This window comes from Somniosus microcephalus, chromosome 34 (assembly GCF_052327205.1).
Source record: "Somniosus microcephalus isolate GS21.2 chromosome 34, FLI_Smic_1.0, whole genome shotgun sequence".
NCBI lineage: Eukaryota > Metazoa > Chordata > Chondrichthyes > Squaliformes > Somniosidae > Somniosus > Somniosus microcephalus.
The window spans coordinates 15,330,850-15,348,061 of NC_141020.1; the positions used below are offsets into that span (position 1 = coordinate 15,330,850).

At 48.9% G+C, this 17,212-nt stretch overlaps 1 protein-coding gene across 9 annotated transcripts in view; it reads right to left on the reverse strand.

Annotated features, from left to right (window-relative positions):
- Window positions 1–17,212, reverse strand: part of LOC147096799 (metastasis-associated protein MTA1-like) — a 171,738-nt gene that overhangs the window by 145,174 nt on the left and 9,352 nt on the right. For 3 of the 9 annotated variants that reach the window (XM_085973436.1, XM_085973433.1, XM_085973432.1), the window contains one exon: window positions 7,143–7,261. The exons of the other annotated variants lie outside the window; for them this stretch is intronic. The gene's annotated coding sequence lies outside the window, so the exon portion shown is untranslated. The remainder of the gene's footprint in view (window positions 1–7,142; window positions 7,262–17,212) is intronic. 9 annotated transcript variants of the gene reach the window in all.

A 17,212-nucleotide genomic window follows, 5' to 3' on the forward strand; every position in this document is an offset into this window, starting at 1 on the left:
GATGTGCAAGAACTATAGAGTGGCGATATTGGGTGACTTTAATTACCCAAATATCGATTGGGATAATGTTAGAGTAAAGCAAAGGAAGAATTTCTGAAATATGTTCAGGAGAACTTCCTTGACCCGTATGTTCTTGGCCCAACTAGGAAGGAGGCATTGCTGGATCCGGTGCTGGGGAATGAGGTGGGCAAGTGGACCAAGTGTCTGGTGGAGAACACTTCGGTAAGAGTGATCACCCTATCATAAGGTTTAGATTAGTAATGGAGAGGAGCAAGGAACAATCTAGAGTGGAACTTCTAAACTGGAAGAGGGCTAACTTCAATGGGATGCGAAAGGATCTAGCCAGGGTAAAATGGAACCAAAGACTGACAGGAAAATCTGTAAAAGAACAATGGGTGATCTTTAAGGAGATGTTTCAGGTACAGGCTAGGTACATTCCAACAAGAGGGAAAGGTAGGGGAACCAAAGCCAGGGCTCCTTGGATGCCGAGGGAGATAGAGAAGATGATGAAACAAAAAAAAGAGGGTGTATGGATGCATGTCAGGTGAATTCTTCAAGTGAGAACCAGGCCAAATACAATAAGTTGAGAGGGGAAGTGAAGAGGAAAATAAGACTGGCAGAGAGAATATGAGAGTAGAATGGCAGTTAACATAAAAGGGAACCCAAAATTCTTATACCGGCATGTAAATAGTAAGCGGGTCGCAAGAGGCAGGGTGGGACCTATTAGGGATAAAGAAGGTGACATATGCTTAGAGGCACAGGGCAAGGTTAGAATACTTGATGAGTACTTTGTATCGGTGATTACTAAAGAGGATGCTGACAAAATATCAGTAGATGCGGAGATGGTAGAGAAAATTGATAGGCAGGATGTACTGGAAAGGCTGGATATGCTTAGAGTAGATAAGTCGCCTGGTCCGGATGGCTTATATCCCAGGTTGCTAAGGGAATTGGGGGAGGAAATAGTGGAAGGGCTTGCCATCATCTTCTAATCTTCTGTAGATGCAGGGGAAGTGCCAGAGAATTGGAAAGTGGCAAATGTGACACCATTGTTCAAGAAAGGGTGTAATCCTAGTAACTACAGGCCGGTCAGTTTAACATCAGTGGTGGGTAAGGTTTTAGAAACAATAATCAGGGAAAAAATTAACAGGCATTTGGAGAGGTTTAAGCTAATTAAGGGGAGCCAACACGGATTTGTAAAAGACAGATTGTGTTTGACTAATCTAATTGAATTTTTTGATGAAGTAACAGGGAGGATTGATGAAGGGAATGCAGTGGATGTTGTCTATATGGATTTTAAGAAAGCGTTTGACAAAGTACCACATGGGAGGCTGGTTAACAAAATTGAGGCTCGTGGACTAGGAGGGTCTGTGTCAGCTTGGAGAAGAAATTGGCATAAGGACAGAAAACAGCGCGTTGTGGTAAATGGTTGTTTTTCAGACTGGAGGATGGTAAGACAGTGGTGTTCCCCAAGGGTCAGTGCTTTTTTTGATATAAATGACTTGGATATTGGAATACGGAGTAAAATTACAAAATTTGCCGATGGTACCAAACTTGGAGGTGTGGCAAACAATGAGGATACCACCAATCGACTGCAACAGGACATAGAAAGGCTAGCAGAATGGGCAGGTGGAATTTAATACAGAGAAGTGTGAGGTGATGCAGTTTGGCAGAAGGAACAGGGAGAGGCAATATACACTTAATGGCACAGTTTTAAAGAGTGTGCAGGGACAGAGGGACCTGGGAGTTAATGTACATAGGTCCCTGAAGGTGGGAGAACATATTGAGAGAGTGGTTAGCAAAGCATATGGGATCTTGGGCTTCATAAATAGAGGTATTGAGTACAAAAGTAGAGAAGTTATGCTGAACCTTTATAAAGCGCTAGTTAGGCCACAACTGGAGTATTGCGGCCAGTTCTGGTCACCACACTTTAGGAAGGATGTGAAGGCCGAGAGGGTGCAGAGGAGATTTACCACAATGGTTCCGGGGATGGGGGATCTTAGCTACAAGGACAGGTTGGAGAAGCTGGATTTGTTTTCATTAGAGCAAAGGAGGTTGAGCGGTGATTTGATAGAGGTGTACAACGGCTGAGCGTACTGGATACAGCAAAGGCTATGGGCCCTGACAACATCCCGGCTGTCGTGCTGAAGACTCGTGCTCCAGAACTAGGCGCGCCTCTAGCCAAGCTGTTCCAGTACAGCTGCAACACTGGCATCTATCCGACAATGTGGAAAACTGCCTAGGTATGTCCTGTCCACAAAAAGCAGGGCAAATTCTATCCAGCCAATTACCACCCCATCAGTCTACTCTCAATCATCAGCAAAGTGATGGAAGGTGTCATCGACAGTGCTATCAACTGGCACTTACTCACCAATAACCTGCTCACTAATGCCCAGTTTGGGTTCTGCCAAGACCACTCGGCTCCCGACCTCATTACAGCCTTGGTCCAAACATGGACAAAGGAGCTGAATTCCAGAGAAGAGGGGAAGAGTGACTGCCCTTGACATCAAGGCAGCATTTGACCGAGTGTGGTATCAAGAAGCCCTAGTAAAACTGAAGTTAATGGGAATCGGGGGGGAAAACGCTCCACTGGCTGGAGTCATACCTAGCACAAAGGAAGATGGTTGTGGTGGTTGGAGATCAATCATCTCAGCCCCAGGACATTGCTGCAGGAGTTCCTCAGGGCAGTGTCCTAGGCCCAACCATCTTCAGCTGCTTCATCAGTGACCTTCCCTCCAACATAGTCAGAAATGGGAATGTTCGCTGAAGACTGCACAATGTTCAGTGCCATTCACAACTCCTCAGATAATGAAGCAGTCTATGCCCTGGACGACATTCAGGCTTGGGCTGCTATGTGGCAGGTAACATTGGCGCCACACAAGTGCCAGGCAGTGACTATCTCCAACAAGCGAGAGTCTAACCACTGCCCCATGACATTCAATGGCATTACCATCGCCGAATTCCCCACCATCAACATCCTGGGGGTCACCATGGACCAAAACCTTAACTGGACCAGCCACATCAATACTGTGGCAACAAGAGCAGGTCAGAGGCTGGGTATTCTGCGGCGAGTGTCTCACCTCCCGACTCCCCAAAGCCTTTCCACCATCTGCAAGGCACAAGTCAGGAGTGTGATGGAATACTCTCCACTTGCCTGGATGAGTGCAGCTCCAACAACACAAGAAGCTCAACACCATCCAGGACAAAGCAGCCCGCTTGATTGGCACCCCATCCACCACCTTAAACATTCACTCCCTCCACCACCAGCGTACCGTGGCTGCAGTGTGTACCATCTACAGGATGCACTGCAGCAACTCGCCAAGGCTTCTTTGGCAGCACCTCCCAAACCTGCGACCTCTTCCACCTAGAAGGACATGGGTAGCAGGCGCATGGAAACACCACCACCTCCAAGTTCCCCACCAAGTCACACACCATCCTGACTTGGAAGTATATTGGCCGATCCTTCATTGTCTCTGGGTCAAAATCCTGGAACTCCCTCCCTAACAGCACTGTGGGAGCACCTTCACCACACGGACTGCAGCGGTTCAAGGAGGCAGCTCACAACCACCTTCTCAAGGGCAACTAGGGATTGCCAGTGACGTCCACATCCCATGAATGAACAAAAAAAAGATGATGGGTTTGGATAAGGTAGATAAAGAAAAGCTGTTCCCATTAGCTGACGGTACAAGCACTGGGGGGGGGGGGGGGGAGGCAAACCTTACATGGGGATGTGAGGGAAAACGTTTTTACGCAGCGAGTGGTGAGGACCTGGAACTCGCTGCCGACGGAAGTGGTGGAAGCGGAGACACTCAATGTTTTCAAGGGGAGACTGGATAGGCACTTGAGGGAAATAAACTTGCAGGGCTACGGGGATAGAGCGGGGGAATGGGACTGACTGGATTGCTCTACAGAGAGCGGGCATGGACTCGATGGGCCGAATGACCTCCTCTGTGCCATAATGACTATCACTTTATAAAATTGACTAACATGTGAAGCAGAGGTAGATACAGGGCTCTGGGGAGAGTGTGGGGCACAGGATTAGCCTTGGATTGCCCTGCAAAGAGCTGGTTCAGGCATGACGGGCTGAATGGCCTGCTTTTGCGCTGTAAGTTTCTATGGGTACAATTGCAGCACCTCTACTGCCAACTTGGCCGCGATCAGCTAGCTCAGCATCGACCAGAGGTCCAACCCAGGACCTCTGTGGGCTGAAACAAAGAAAGCAAGCACTGCAACAAGTTAGGCACAGCATGTGAAGAGAAGTGACAAGTTAATGTTCCAGGCATAACCCTTCATCAGAAGTGGAAGATATTACAGATTAACAGAAGGAACAGAGCAACGAGGAGGGAGGCGGTTGGAACCTGCGATGGACATTCCATCGGTACACCACTCGTGGGGTGGCCCGCTCCCCAGGTGCCGAGTTACGTTCTCCTTCCACCAGACTGGGCCACTGGAGCCTACACACCACTCGTGGGGTGGCCTGCTCCCCAGGTGTCGAGTTACGTTCTCCTTCCGCCAGGCTGGGCCACTGGAGCCTACACACCACTCGTGGGGTGGCCTGCACCCCAGGTGTCGAGTTACGTTCTCCTTCCGTCAGACTGGGCCACTGGAGCCTACACACCACTCGTGGGGTGGCCTGCTCCCCAGGTGTCGAGTTACGTTCTCCTTCCACCAGACTGGGCCACTGGAGCCTACACACCACTCGTGGGGTGGCCTGCTCCCCAGGTGCCGAGTTACGTTCACCTTCCGTCAGACTGGGCCACTGGAGCCTACACACCACTCGTGGGGTGGCCTGCTCCCCAGGTGCTGACTTACGTTCTCCTTCCGCCAGGCTGGGCTACTGGAGCCTACACACCACTCGTGGGGTGGCCTGCTCCCCAGGTGCCGACTTACGTTATCCTTCCACCAGACTGGGCTACTGGAGCCTACACACCACTCGTGGGGTGGCCTGCTCCCCAGGTGCTGACTTACGTTCTCCTTCCGCCAGGCTGGGCTACTAGAGCCTACACACCACTCGTGGGGTGGCCTGCTCCCCAGGTGCCGAGTTACATTCACCTTCCGCCAGACTGGGCCACTGGAGCCTACACACCACTCGTGGGGTGGCCTGCTCCCCAGGTGCCGACTTACGTTCTCCTTCCACCAGACTGGGCCACTGGAGCCTACACACCACTCGTGGGGTGGCCTGCTCCCCAGGTGCCGACTTACGTTATCCTTCCACCAGACTGGGCTACTGGAGCCTACACACCACTCGTGGGGTGGCCTGCTCCCCAGGTGCTGACTTACGTTCTCCTTCCGCCAGGCTGGGCTACTAGAGCCTACACACCACTCGTGGGGTGGCCTGCTCCCCAGGTGCCGAGTTACATTCACCTTCCGCCAGACTGGGCCACTGGAGCCTACACACCACTCGTGGGGTGGCCTGCTCCCCAGGTGCCGACTTACGTTCTCCTTCCACCAGGCTGGGCCACTGGAGCCTACACACCATTCGTGGGGTGGCCTGCTCCCCAGGTGCCGAGTTACATTCACCTTCCGCCAGACTGGGCCACTGGAGCCTACACACCACTCGTGGGGTGGCCTGCTCCCCAGGTGCCGACTTACGTTCTCCTTCCGCCAGACTGGGCCACTGGAGCCTACACACCACTCGTGGGGTGGCCTGCTCCCCAGGTGCCGACTTACGTTCTCCTTCCACCAGACTGGGCCACTGGAGCCTACACACCACTCGTGGGGTGGCCCGCTCCCCAGGTGCCGAGTTACATTCACCTTCCGCCAGACTGGGCCACTGGAGCCTACACACCACTCGTGGGGTGGCCCGCTCCCCAGGTGCCGAGTTACGTTCACCTTCCGCCAGGCTGGGCCACTGGAGCCTACACACCACTCGTGGGGTGGCCAGGTGCCGAGTTACGTTCACCTTCCGCCAGGCTGGGCCACTGGAGCCTACACACCACTCGTGGGATGGCCTGCTCCCCAGGTGCCGAGTTACGTTCACCTTCCGCCAGACTGGGCCACTGGAGCCTACACACCACTCGTGGGGTGGCCCGCTCCCCAGGTGTCGAGTTACGTTCACCTTCCGCCAGGCTGGGCCACTGGAGCCTACACACCACTCGTGGGGTGGCCCGCTCCCCAGGTGCCGAGTTACGTTCACCTTCCGCCAGGCTGGGCCACTGGAGCCTACACACCACTCGTGGGGTGGCCCGCTCCCCAGGTGCCGAGTTACGTTCACCTTCCGCCAGGCTGGGCCACTGGAGCCTACACACCACTCGTGGGGTGGCCTGCTCCCCAGGTGCCGACTTACGTTCTCCTTCCACCAGACTGGGCCACTGGAGCCTACACACCACTCGTGGGATGGCCTGCTCCCCAGGTGTCGAGTTACGTTCTCCTTCCGCCAGGCTGGGCCACTGGAGCCTACACACCACTCGTGGGGTGGCCCGCTCCCCAGGTGCCGACTTACGTTCTCCTTCCACCAGACTGGGCCACTGGGGCCTACTCCACTTTGCCAGGTCTTCCTGCTGCCCCTCTCTAACTCGGCTAACCTGTTTTAACCATTCACACGTTCTCTGGTCTCGTTTACACAGCTTCTTTTTCTCTTTTGCCTCTCGCTGTTATCGCATCAGTTAACTATCTCCTGCTCCCCACCGAATCACTTTACAGCTCATTCTTTGCCTTTTCTTGTGTACATGTCCACCCCACCCCTCACTCTATCCCTCTTTCTAAGCTGCTGGTCAGTAATAGCTTTCAGATCGGATGAAGGATTATGCCTGGAATGTTAACTTCTTTCCACAGATGCTCTGCCTGATTTGCTGAGTGTTTCCAGCATTTTCACCTCTCTGCAGCCCCAGTATCACAGCAGGCAGTGCCTTTATCTGTAATTCAGTTGTTTGAAGTTACACAATGGCACTTCTCCATGCAGTCCGTTTAGAAAAGGCTGCTGCTCTTCGATTTTTAATCAGAGCGGGTTGTGTAAATATGGTCGAAGTCTACACCAGCGGGGAATGCCCCAAACATACAGTGGAACCTCCAATACCCGCCAGACGGGAGAGTAATTCAGCAGATAATAGAGAGCCCCCAAAACTCTGAGTGCACCAACATCATCTGCACAGGGACGAAGACAAGTCCAATACAGACAAAAGAAACAATTGTGGATTTTTATTTACCAAGAAAGGGAGACTGATTACAAACAAGAGCTGCTGTGCAATGAGGCGATGTCTTGCACAAGGCTTTGTCCTGTCAATATTCTGGCAGATAATCAGGAAGGCAGATAATGAAGGTTCCACTGTAAAAAAAAAAGGCACTAACACTCAATTTTATAGTCACACCATCAACACTATTAAACACACACTCAGACCGAAGTATAAAACTACTGGAATAACAACAGAAAATGCTGGAAAAACTCAGTAGGCCAGGCAACATCCGTGGAGAGAAATTAGAGTCGACGCTTCGGGTCGAAACCCTTCTTCAAAACTGATAAAACCACTGGGCTATATTTACTCAAGCAAGAGACACTCGAAACATGAAATGCAAAGACTGGGTAAAACTAAGGACTGCCGCCGCTAACTGCTGCCCGATGCAATTCAGAGTGTTCAAAAATGCTGCCATTTAGGGAGCAAACTAGCAACGGGAGGAAGGTTCAACATCTTGGTTTAGGGGTAGGGGTACAGCTGCTGGATAGCGCGCGCAGACGAACGTTAGACAGGGACAAGACTGGGCTCAGATATGATGTCAGTCAGTCAAATTCCCTGTCAATCTACCTCAGCTCGCATGTGAAGAACGGCCATTTGGGTAAGGTAGCAGAGGGTGGCTGGGCAGTGCCTGTGGAACTGTACCCCAACCAGAGTCTGTGCCTGAAAAGGAAGAAAATTTGGCGAACAGACTTTGAATGTCAACTCAACGGAACCAGTAACTGGGTCTCCACTGTATGTGCCTGTGACAGGTGCGTCAAAGGTGGATTTTTATGTGGAAGGTATTCATGGATATCTGTCAATTACACATTGCAGTGTGTAATCACAGGCGCAGACATCAGCAAGCCACAAGCTCAAAACTGGAGTAACTTGTACAGTCCATCCAAGTGTCACCTCAGCACTTTCCCCAGAGTCAGGTAGTTGTGGATTCAAAAATACAAAACAGAAAATGCTGGAGATACTCAGCAGGTCAGGCAGCCTCTGTGGAGAGAGAAAGAGAGTTAACGTTTCAGGTCGATGACCTTTCGTCAGAACTGCCTGACCTGCTGAGTATCTCCAGCATTTTCTGTTTTTATTTCGGATTTCCAGCATCTGCAGTATTTTCTTTCTGTAGCTGTGGATTTAAGCCCCGTAACAGGCTACGCCGACACTTGGCACAGTACTAGGAAGTGCTGCATTGTTACAAGTGCTGTGATGCAGATAAAATATGAAACCAAGACCCTATCTGCCCGCTCGATAAACCTAAAAGATCACGTGGTGAGTTTTTTTCAAAGTAGAAGAGGGAGTTCTCCCAGTGCCCTGGCCAAGGGCCCCCCCTCGGCCATCGCCAGAGAAGCTGAATGGGTCACTGCTGCTCGAGGCTCGTTTCTGCGCAAATTGGCTCCTGTGTTTGCCTACAAGTGACCACAGTTCAAAAGGTAAATCCATTGGCTGCGAAGTGCCTTAGGACGACCTGTGGATGTGAAAGGTGCAATACATGTGCTGCTGATCTTTCTTTCTATCTGAAGTTCAAGATCAGATTCCAGTCTGCATTATAGAGAGGCACCCCAACAGGAGAGAGAAGGCAGTGTGCTGGTTTGGAACAAGTGACATCCACAACACTGCAGTGCCCGTGAATGTGTCCACGCCAAACCCACGATATTCAACAATGCCATCAGTAAATTATTAGAAAACACCATCCAGTATGTACTGTAGTAACACAAGACTGTCAAAAACAGCACAGGCCATTCAGCCCAATAGCTTTTCCAGAGATCACTCCACCTACCACCAGATCCCTCAATCCCGTCTCACTCCATGGTTTCTAGACCCCATTACGCTGCCATATCAATGTCCTTCTCTGGTAACATATTCCACAACCCTTTTGGGGGGAGAGGGGGTGGGGGGAGAAATTGCCCCAATTGCCCTTCTTACTCCTAAATCCCGTATTTTTAAACCGCTCCTCTCTCCACCCCAGTATATAAATTCTTCACCAGGGAACAGTTCCCTTCTGGCAAACTCCTGAAAACTCGAATTAGATCACCTCACAGTTTTGTCTTTTCCAAAGATGAAAACAAGGCGATGATACAGGATCCGGGAACATCACTGCCACAAACTTTCAGGGACTGTGTCACTATTGAGGAACCCAAACATTCTCAATATATCGTCCCAGCTCACCAACCTGCAGTAGCTGCAACAAGTCGATGACAAGATTGACACAGGACACTGACTGAATTCACCAAAGTAATATTAGCAGGACTAGCTGCACAGCTCATTTACAGGCCTGTGCATATCCACAAAACCAGCAGTACAAGCAGAAGGCTAAGCTCTTGCTCCAACTTCTCACTGACTGGCCAACATCGAGGCCAGAGCTGAAGCTTTCCTGTCAACACCTATCTACTTCTGGCTTTGACTCGATCAACCTCCCCTGGAGCTGCCGAACCTTTGCATGCAGCGCGAACCCAGACTCAGCTCCCACGCATTCCTTCCGCTACCAAGACCACTTTCTTCTACCTCTGCAACACTGCCTTTTCCCCACCGCCATTTCAGATCCCCCGTTTCCTCCCCCCCACCCCCCTCCCTGCACCTTCAACATTTATTTTTCCTCTTTAAAGAAAAACACATACATATGGAGTAGCGCGATACATAGGCAACTCATAGGGGGGGAAATTCAGTATCGCCCCGTTTGGGGCACCATTATCGGCCGTGCGCAAAGTTTAGCGCCTGGCGCTAATTATCGCCTCCGACAGCAAACTTGGCTTTATCGCCCCTGGAGGTGATTGGAGCGCTAAATCAGGCGCTTCACACCTGTCTTAAGGCGCAAAGGCCGAGGAGCGAGGCGCTACCTCAGAGCACTGGCGAAGCAAGGAAGGGCAAATCAAAATAAACCTGCAAAGTGCTGCTCAGTACTCAAAACTCCTTGACACAGCGTTGAATCTCTCCAGAAGTCTCTCTCTCTCTCTCTCAGAATGCGTGGTGCAAAAATGTCACCGACAAAAAAAGGCAGGAAGCGATCGCCTTTAAATAGCGCTCCCCCCAGTCCCTTTCTGACAGCAAAACGCTCCCCTCAACCTGTCGTTGCTAGCGGCAGGCGGTAAGGCAGGGGGCGCCGCTCAATATCCGGTCCGGGGCGCTAACGGGGCGTTGCGCACTCGACTGACGTCACAATCTGCCGGCGCAGGAGATCGTGGCGGTAGTGTTTAGCGCCGCCGCAAAATGTCTAGTTAATTTTGCGAGTGGTGCAAACATCGCCGCACCCGGGCGCTAGTTGCTTTGCGCCCCAATTGGCGCCCTCTTAAGGCGCTAACGGGAGGCGCAAACAACTGAATTTTCCCCCCATAGTCTTTGCACTCTTGCAGGTCAGATTTAGCACACAAGAGAACCTAGAACAACTTCTGCAAACAATGAAATACAAGGGAGCCAGGGGAACTGCACTGGGAACTGACAAAAGCATTTGTCCACCAGGTGATTACTGCACTTTATATACAACTGTCCACTGGAGACTGGACGCTCCCTTGGACTAAAGAATGCATTCAATCAAACCAGCACACTGCTCCGATACTTGCTCCAGCAATTATCTCGAATGCTGACGAGTATTTTACTCTATTGTTCTGCGATCTATGAGCTGGAGCAGTGGGCCAGTTCTGCACACACTTCCAAAAGGCAGGAGTTGAGGTTTACTGTGATCTGCAGGTAATCGTGCTGAAATTTATTGTAGACACTTGGCAGCTTTTTGTAGCAGAGAAAGAAACACACTGTCCCAACATCCCCAAATGCCCAGTGGGCCTGTAGAAACTCCAGCACTCTTGTCCAGCTGCAAGCACACTGCAATGCCAGCCAACGTGAATTACAACACCTTCGGCAAATGGGAGAAGTTGCAATCTACTCTCAAACTGCCTCACCGGGCAATTAAAAACTTCCAGGGAGTTAAATTTCATTCATTTTACAAAGTACATGACTGGGAAACACAGACAGGTCCCAATTCAGGCCGCCAGTCAGCTGGATTACATTTTGAATTGTTGCCTTGATGCAAAACGCTCAACGTAAGCCAGGGCTGAAGTCACCAAAATGAGGCGCTCACACACCCAAAAGCTTCCAGGTAGTCTGCTGTGACTGTTTCAAATGGTTCATTTTCACTGTTAGAAAACCTACTGCATCAATCTAATTTGGTACTGGCCCTAGACAACATTGATTAGCTGCTCCCAATGTGGTCCAAGAGTTTCAATATGCAATAGGCAGCATGTTCCAGCAATGTACAGAGGCGACAGTGTCTCCTCCTGCATCACAGTGCTTTGAGACAGTAATTGTCAGTATTACCGAGCACTGGTTAATGACCAAGGTGCTGCTTTTATTTATAGCCTCCAGTCTTTTAAACACAGCTTACAATCCTAAAGCATTCCTAACACTCACCCAGAAGTACTGTATTCAAAACCTGCCTGCTCTTAGTGTCAACCGTCCCTCAGTGGGCAGCACCCTCGCCCGAGTCAGAAGGTTGTGGGTTCAAGTCCCACTCCAGAGACTTGAGCACATAAATCCAGGGCTGACACTCCCAGTGCAGTGCTGAGAGGTGCCGTCTTTTAGATGAGACGTTAAACATCTGCTCTCTCAGGTGGACGTAAAAGATCCCAAGGCACTATTTTGAAGAAGAGCAGGGGGAGTTCTCCCCGGTGTCCTGGGGCCAATATTCACATTGCTGTTTCTGGGAGCTTGCGGTGCGCAAATTGACTGCTGCATTTCCCACATTACAACAGTAACTACACTTCAAAAAGTACTTCATTGGCTGTAAAGCGCTTTGAGACGTCCAGTGGTCGTGAAAGGTGCTATAGAAATGCAAGTCTGTCTTTCTTTCTTCTTGGGCCAGCACCAATGATGCTATCTAAAATGTTGGCCTCAAACCTATCCACCTGTAACCTAAACAAATGCCGGATAGAACAGCAAGTTACAGAAACTCACTCGAGTCACAATCGGGTAACATTGCCTCCCAGAACATAGAAACATAGAAGATAGGAGCAGGAGTAGGCCATTCGGCCCCTCGAGCATGCTCCGCCATTCAATGAGATCATGGCTGATCATCCAAATTCAGTACCCTGTCCCTGCCTTCTCCCCGTAGCCCTTGATCCCTTTAGCCTTAAGAAATATATCCAACTCCTTCTTGCCTTTATTTGAAAAGCTCCCATTTTATTTATGCCAATGTGGAAAAACTGGGTGAAATGAAGACGATTCTATTTTATGTCACACCTCAGTGGATGCGAGCCAGGAATCACAGCTGTGACAATCAAAGTTTATAATAAGACAAATAGGGCCATAGTACAAAAAAATGTTAAGAGGTCTAAAAATGTTAAAAAGACAAATCTGAAGGCACTGTATCTGAATGCACGAAGCATTCGTAATAAGGCAGACGAATTAACAGCACAAATAGATGTAAACGGATACGATATAATTGCAATTACGGAGACATGGCTGCAGGGTGACCAAGGCTGGGAGCTGAATATCCAAGGATATTCGATATTTAGGAAGGACAGGCAAAAAGGAAAAGGAGGTGGGGTGGCACTGTTAGTAAAGGATGAAATCAGAGCAATAGTGAGAAAGGAGATTGGTTCAGAAAATCAAGATGTAGAATCAGTCTGGGCGGAGCCAAGAAGCACCAAGGGGCAGAAAACATTGGTGGGAGTTGTCTATAGGCCTCCAAACAGTAGTGGTAATGTAGGGGATGGCATCGAACAGGAAATTAGAGATGCATGTAACAAGGGTACTACAGTAATCATGGGTGACTTTAATCTACAATATAGACTGGCCAAACCAGATTAGCAATAATACTGTGGAGGATGAATTCCTGGAGTGTGTACAAGATGGATTTTTAGACCAGTACATTGAGGAGCCAACTAGGGAACAGGCTATCCTAGATTGGGTATTGTGCAATGAGAAGGGGTTAATTAATAATCTTGTTGTGCGGGGTCCTTTAGGGAAGAGTGACCATAACATGATAGAATTCTTCATTAAGATGGAAAGTGAAGAAGTCCAATCCGAAACTAGGGTCCTAAATCTAAACAAAGGAAACTACGAAGGTATGAGGAGTGAGTTGGCTATGATAGATTGGGGAGCTTCATTAAAAGGCATGACGGTGGATAGGCAACGGCTAACATTTAAGGAACGAATACATGAATTGCAACAGTTATACATTCCTTTCTGGCGCAAAAACACAAAAGGAAAAGCGGCCCAACCATGGCTAACAAAAGAAATTAAGGATAGTATTAGATCCAAAGAGGAGTCATATAAAGTTGCCAGAAAAAGTAGCAAGCCTGAGGATTGGGAGCAGTTTAGAATTCAGCAAAAAAGGACCAAGAGATTGATTAAGATTGATTAAGGGGAAAAATAGAATATGAGAGTAAACTTGCAAGGGACATAAAAGCGAACTGTAAAAGCTTCTACAAGTATGTAAAAAGAAAAAGATTAGTGAAGACAAATACAAGTCCCTTAGTCAGAAACGGGAGAATTTATAATGGGGAACAAGGAAATGGCAGAGCAATTAAACAAATACTTTGGTTCTTTCTTCACGGAAGAGGACACAAATAACTTCCCAGAAATGCTAAGAAACCAAGGGTCTAGTGAGAAGGAGGAATTAAAGGAAATTAGTAAAAAAATAGTGCTGGAGAAATTAATGGGACTGAAAGCTGATAAATCCCCAGGGTCTGATAATCTGCATCCCAGAGTACTAAAAGAGGTAGCCATGGAAATAGTTGCATTGGTTGTCATCTTCCAAAACTCTATAGATTATGGAACCGTTCCTGCAGACTGGAGGGTGGCAAATGTAACCCCATTATTTAAAAAATGAGGGAGAGAGAAAACGGATCTACAGACCGGTTAGCCTGACATCAGTAGTAGGGAAAATGCTAGAGTCTATTATAAAGGATGTGATAACAGGACACTTAGAAAATATCAACGGGATTAGACAAAGTCAACATGGATTTATGAAAGGGAAATCGTGTTCGACAAACCTACTGGAGTTTTTTGAGGATGTAACTGGTTGAATAGATAAGGGAGAACCAGTGGATGTGGTGTATTTGGATTTTCAGAAGGCCTTTGATAAAGTCCCACTAAGAGGTTAGTGTGCAAAATTAAAGCACATGGGATTGGGGGTAATATACTGGCATGGATTGAAAATTGGTTAACAGACAGGAAACAGAGAGTAGGAATAAATGGGTCTTTTTCGGGGTGGCAGGCAGTGCCTAGTGGGGTACCACAGGGATCAGTGCTTGGGCCCCAGCTATTCACAATTTATATCAATGATTTGGATGAGGGAACCAAATGTAATATTTCCAAGTTTGCTGACGACACGAAACTAGGTGGGATTGTGAGGAGGATGCAAAGAGGCTTCAGGGCAATTTAGACAAGTTGAGTGAGTGGGCAAATACATGGCAGATGCAGTATAAGGTGGATAAATGTGAAGTTATCCACTTCAGTAGGAAAAACAGAAAGGCAGAGTATTATTTAAATGGTGATAGATTGGGAAATGTTGAGGTACGGAGGGACCTGGGTGTCCTTGTACACCAGTCACTGAAAGCAAACATGCAGGTGCAACAAGCAGTTAGGAAGGCAAATGGTATGTTGGCCTTCATTGCAAGAGGATTTGAGTACAGGAGCAAGGATGTCTTACTACAGTTATACAGGGCCTTGGTGAGACCACACCTGGAGTACTGTGTGCAGTTTTGGTCTCCTTACCTAAGAAAGGATATACTTGCCATAGAGGGAGTGCAGCGAAGGTTCACCAGACTGATTCCTGGGATGGCAGGACTGTCGTATGAGGAGAGATTGGGTCGACTAGGCCTGGATTCACTAGAGTTTAGAAGAATGAGAGGGGATCTCATAGAAACATATAAAATTCTGACAGGGCTAGACAGACTGGATGCAGGGAGGATGGGAGGTCTAAAACGAGGGGTCACAGTCTCAGGATACGGGGTAGGACATTTAGGACTGAGATGAGGAGAAATTTCTTCACTCAAAGGGTGGTGAACCTGTGGAATTCTCTACCACAGAAGGCTGTGGAGGCCAAGTCACTGAATATATACAGGAAACTCTCTTTTACCGGCACCTAAATAACCGGAAATCTCTCTTAACCGGCAAAATTCAGGAGTAGGTTCAGGTAAGTTTTACTTCATATTAGTGGCCGCGTAACCGGGGTTCCTGGATCTGTGGCCGTGTAACCGGGGTTTCTGCACCTGTGGCCGTGTACGGGGCTCTCGTACCTTGGTAAGTATACCTCTCTGTAATCCGAACTTTTTGATCAACCGGCACCACGCCGGTCCCGGATAGAAAAGAGTTTCTTGTATTTAAGAAGGAGATAGATAGATTTCTAGACACATAAGGCATCAAGGGGTATGGGGAGAGAGCGGGAATATGGTATTGAGATAGAGGATCAGCCATGATCATATTGAATGGCGGAGCAGGCTCGAAGGGCCGAATGGCCGACTCCTGCTCCTATTTTTCTATGTTTCAAAGGGTCTGGGGGAAGAGAGAGAGGAGCGAAGCAAAGAGTTGCGAGTGCAGTGTCCTTTCACCTATTGGATGGGACGAAAGTCTCCTCTAACTGCAGGCTCCAAGGAGGAGCCTGCATCAAAGGAACCTCAAACAAGTTCTCGGTGCTCCTAATCAAACACTCATTCAGCAATCTCAATGGCTGACGAGAAATCAAAAATGCCAAATTGGTATTTTAAGAGTTGCCCTCGTGCATAAAGAACTAACTTGTATTTATATTAGTGCCTTTCACAACCTCTGCACATCCCAACATGCTTCATGATGGATACTTGTGAAGGGTAGTCACTGTTGTAATGTGGGAAACATGGCAGTCAATTTGCGCACAGCAAGCTCCCACACACAGCAACGAGGTAATGACCAGATCATCTGTTTTTGGTGCTGTTGGTCACGGATAGATGTTGGGCAGGACATCAGCCCCTGCTCCTCTTCCAATAGTGCCAGGGGATCTTTCACCCCCACCGGGGGAACGGGACATCTGTTTAACATCGCATCTGAAAGGCTGCACCTCGAACAATGCAGGACTCCCTCAGTATTGCACTGAGGTCCTGGAGTAGGGCATGAAGCACAGCGTCTGTCTGACTCGAGATGAGAATTCGAGCACCGAGCCAAACTAACACGGAGGGAGGCACATTGTTGGGGAAGGGCAGACGAAGCTTTACTCCAGGCTCAGGTTATGATCTCACACGTGAACAATGTAGAAACTGACGAGGACAGACACCTCTCTATCTAGACTGACGGTACTGAATGCAGTACTGAAGGAGCACGGCACTGTCGGCGGTGGCGCCCTTCGGATGAAACGTTAAACCGAGGCTCTGTCTTCCCTCTCAGGTGGTTGTAAAAGATCCCATGGCACTATTCAAAAAGGAGCAGGGGAGTTCTCCCCGGTGTCCTGGACAATATTCATCCTTCAATCAACATCACTAAAACAGATGATCGGGTCATTATCACATTGCTGTTTGTGGGAGCTTGCTGTGCGCAAATTGGCTGCCACATTTCCTACATTACAACAGTGACTACACTTCAAAAAGTACTTCATTGGCTGCAAGGTGCTTTGGGACGTCCCGAGGTTGTGAAAGGCGCTATAGAAATGCTAGTCTTTCTTATAAACCAATCTGATAACCTACAACCAACTGCCAGACCGCGACAACCTAAATATGTGCACACATCACAGGTAGAGCAGGAGTTTGAGATTAAAATCTCCAGCTTTAACCGAGCTCTCCCCAAATAACCAATCCAGTGCATCGTCCAACCCCAAATAAACCAATCCAGTGCACCGTCCAACCCCAAATAAACCAATCCAGTGCATCGTCCAGCCCCAAATAAACCAATCCAGTGCACCGTCTAGCCCCAAATAAACCAATCCAGTGCACCGTCCAGCCCCAAATAAACCAATCCAGTGCACCGTCCAGCCCCAAATAAACCAATCCAGTGCACCGTCCAGCCCCAAATAAACCAATCCAGTGCACCGTCCAGCCCCAAATAAACCAATCCAGTGCACCGTCTAGCCCCAAATAAACCAATCCAGTGCACCGTCTAGC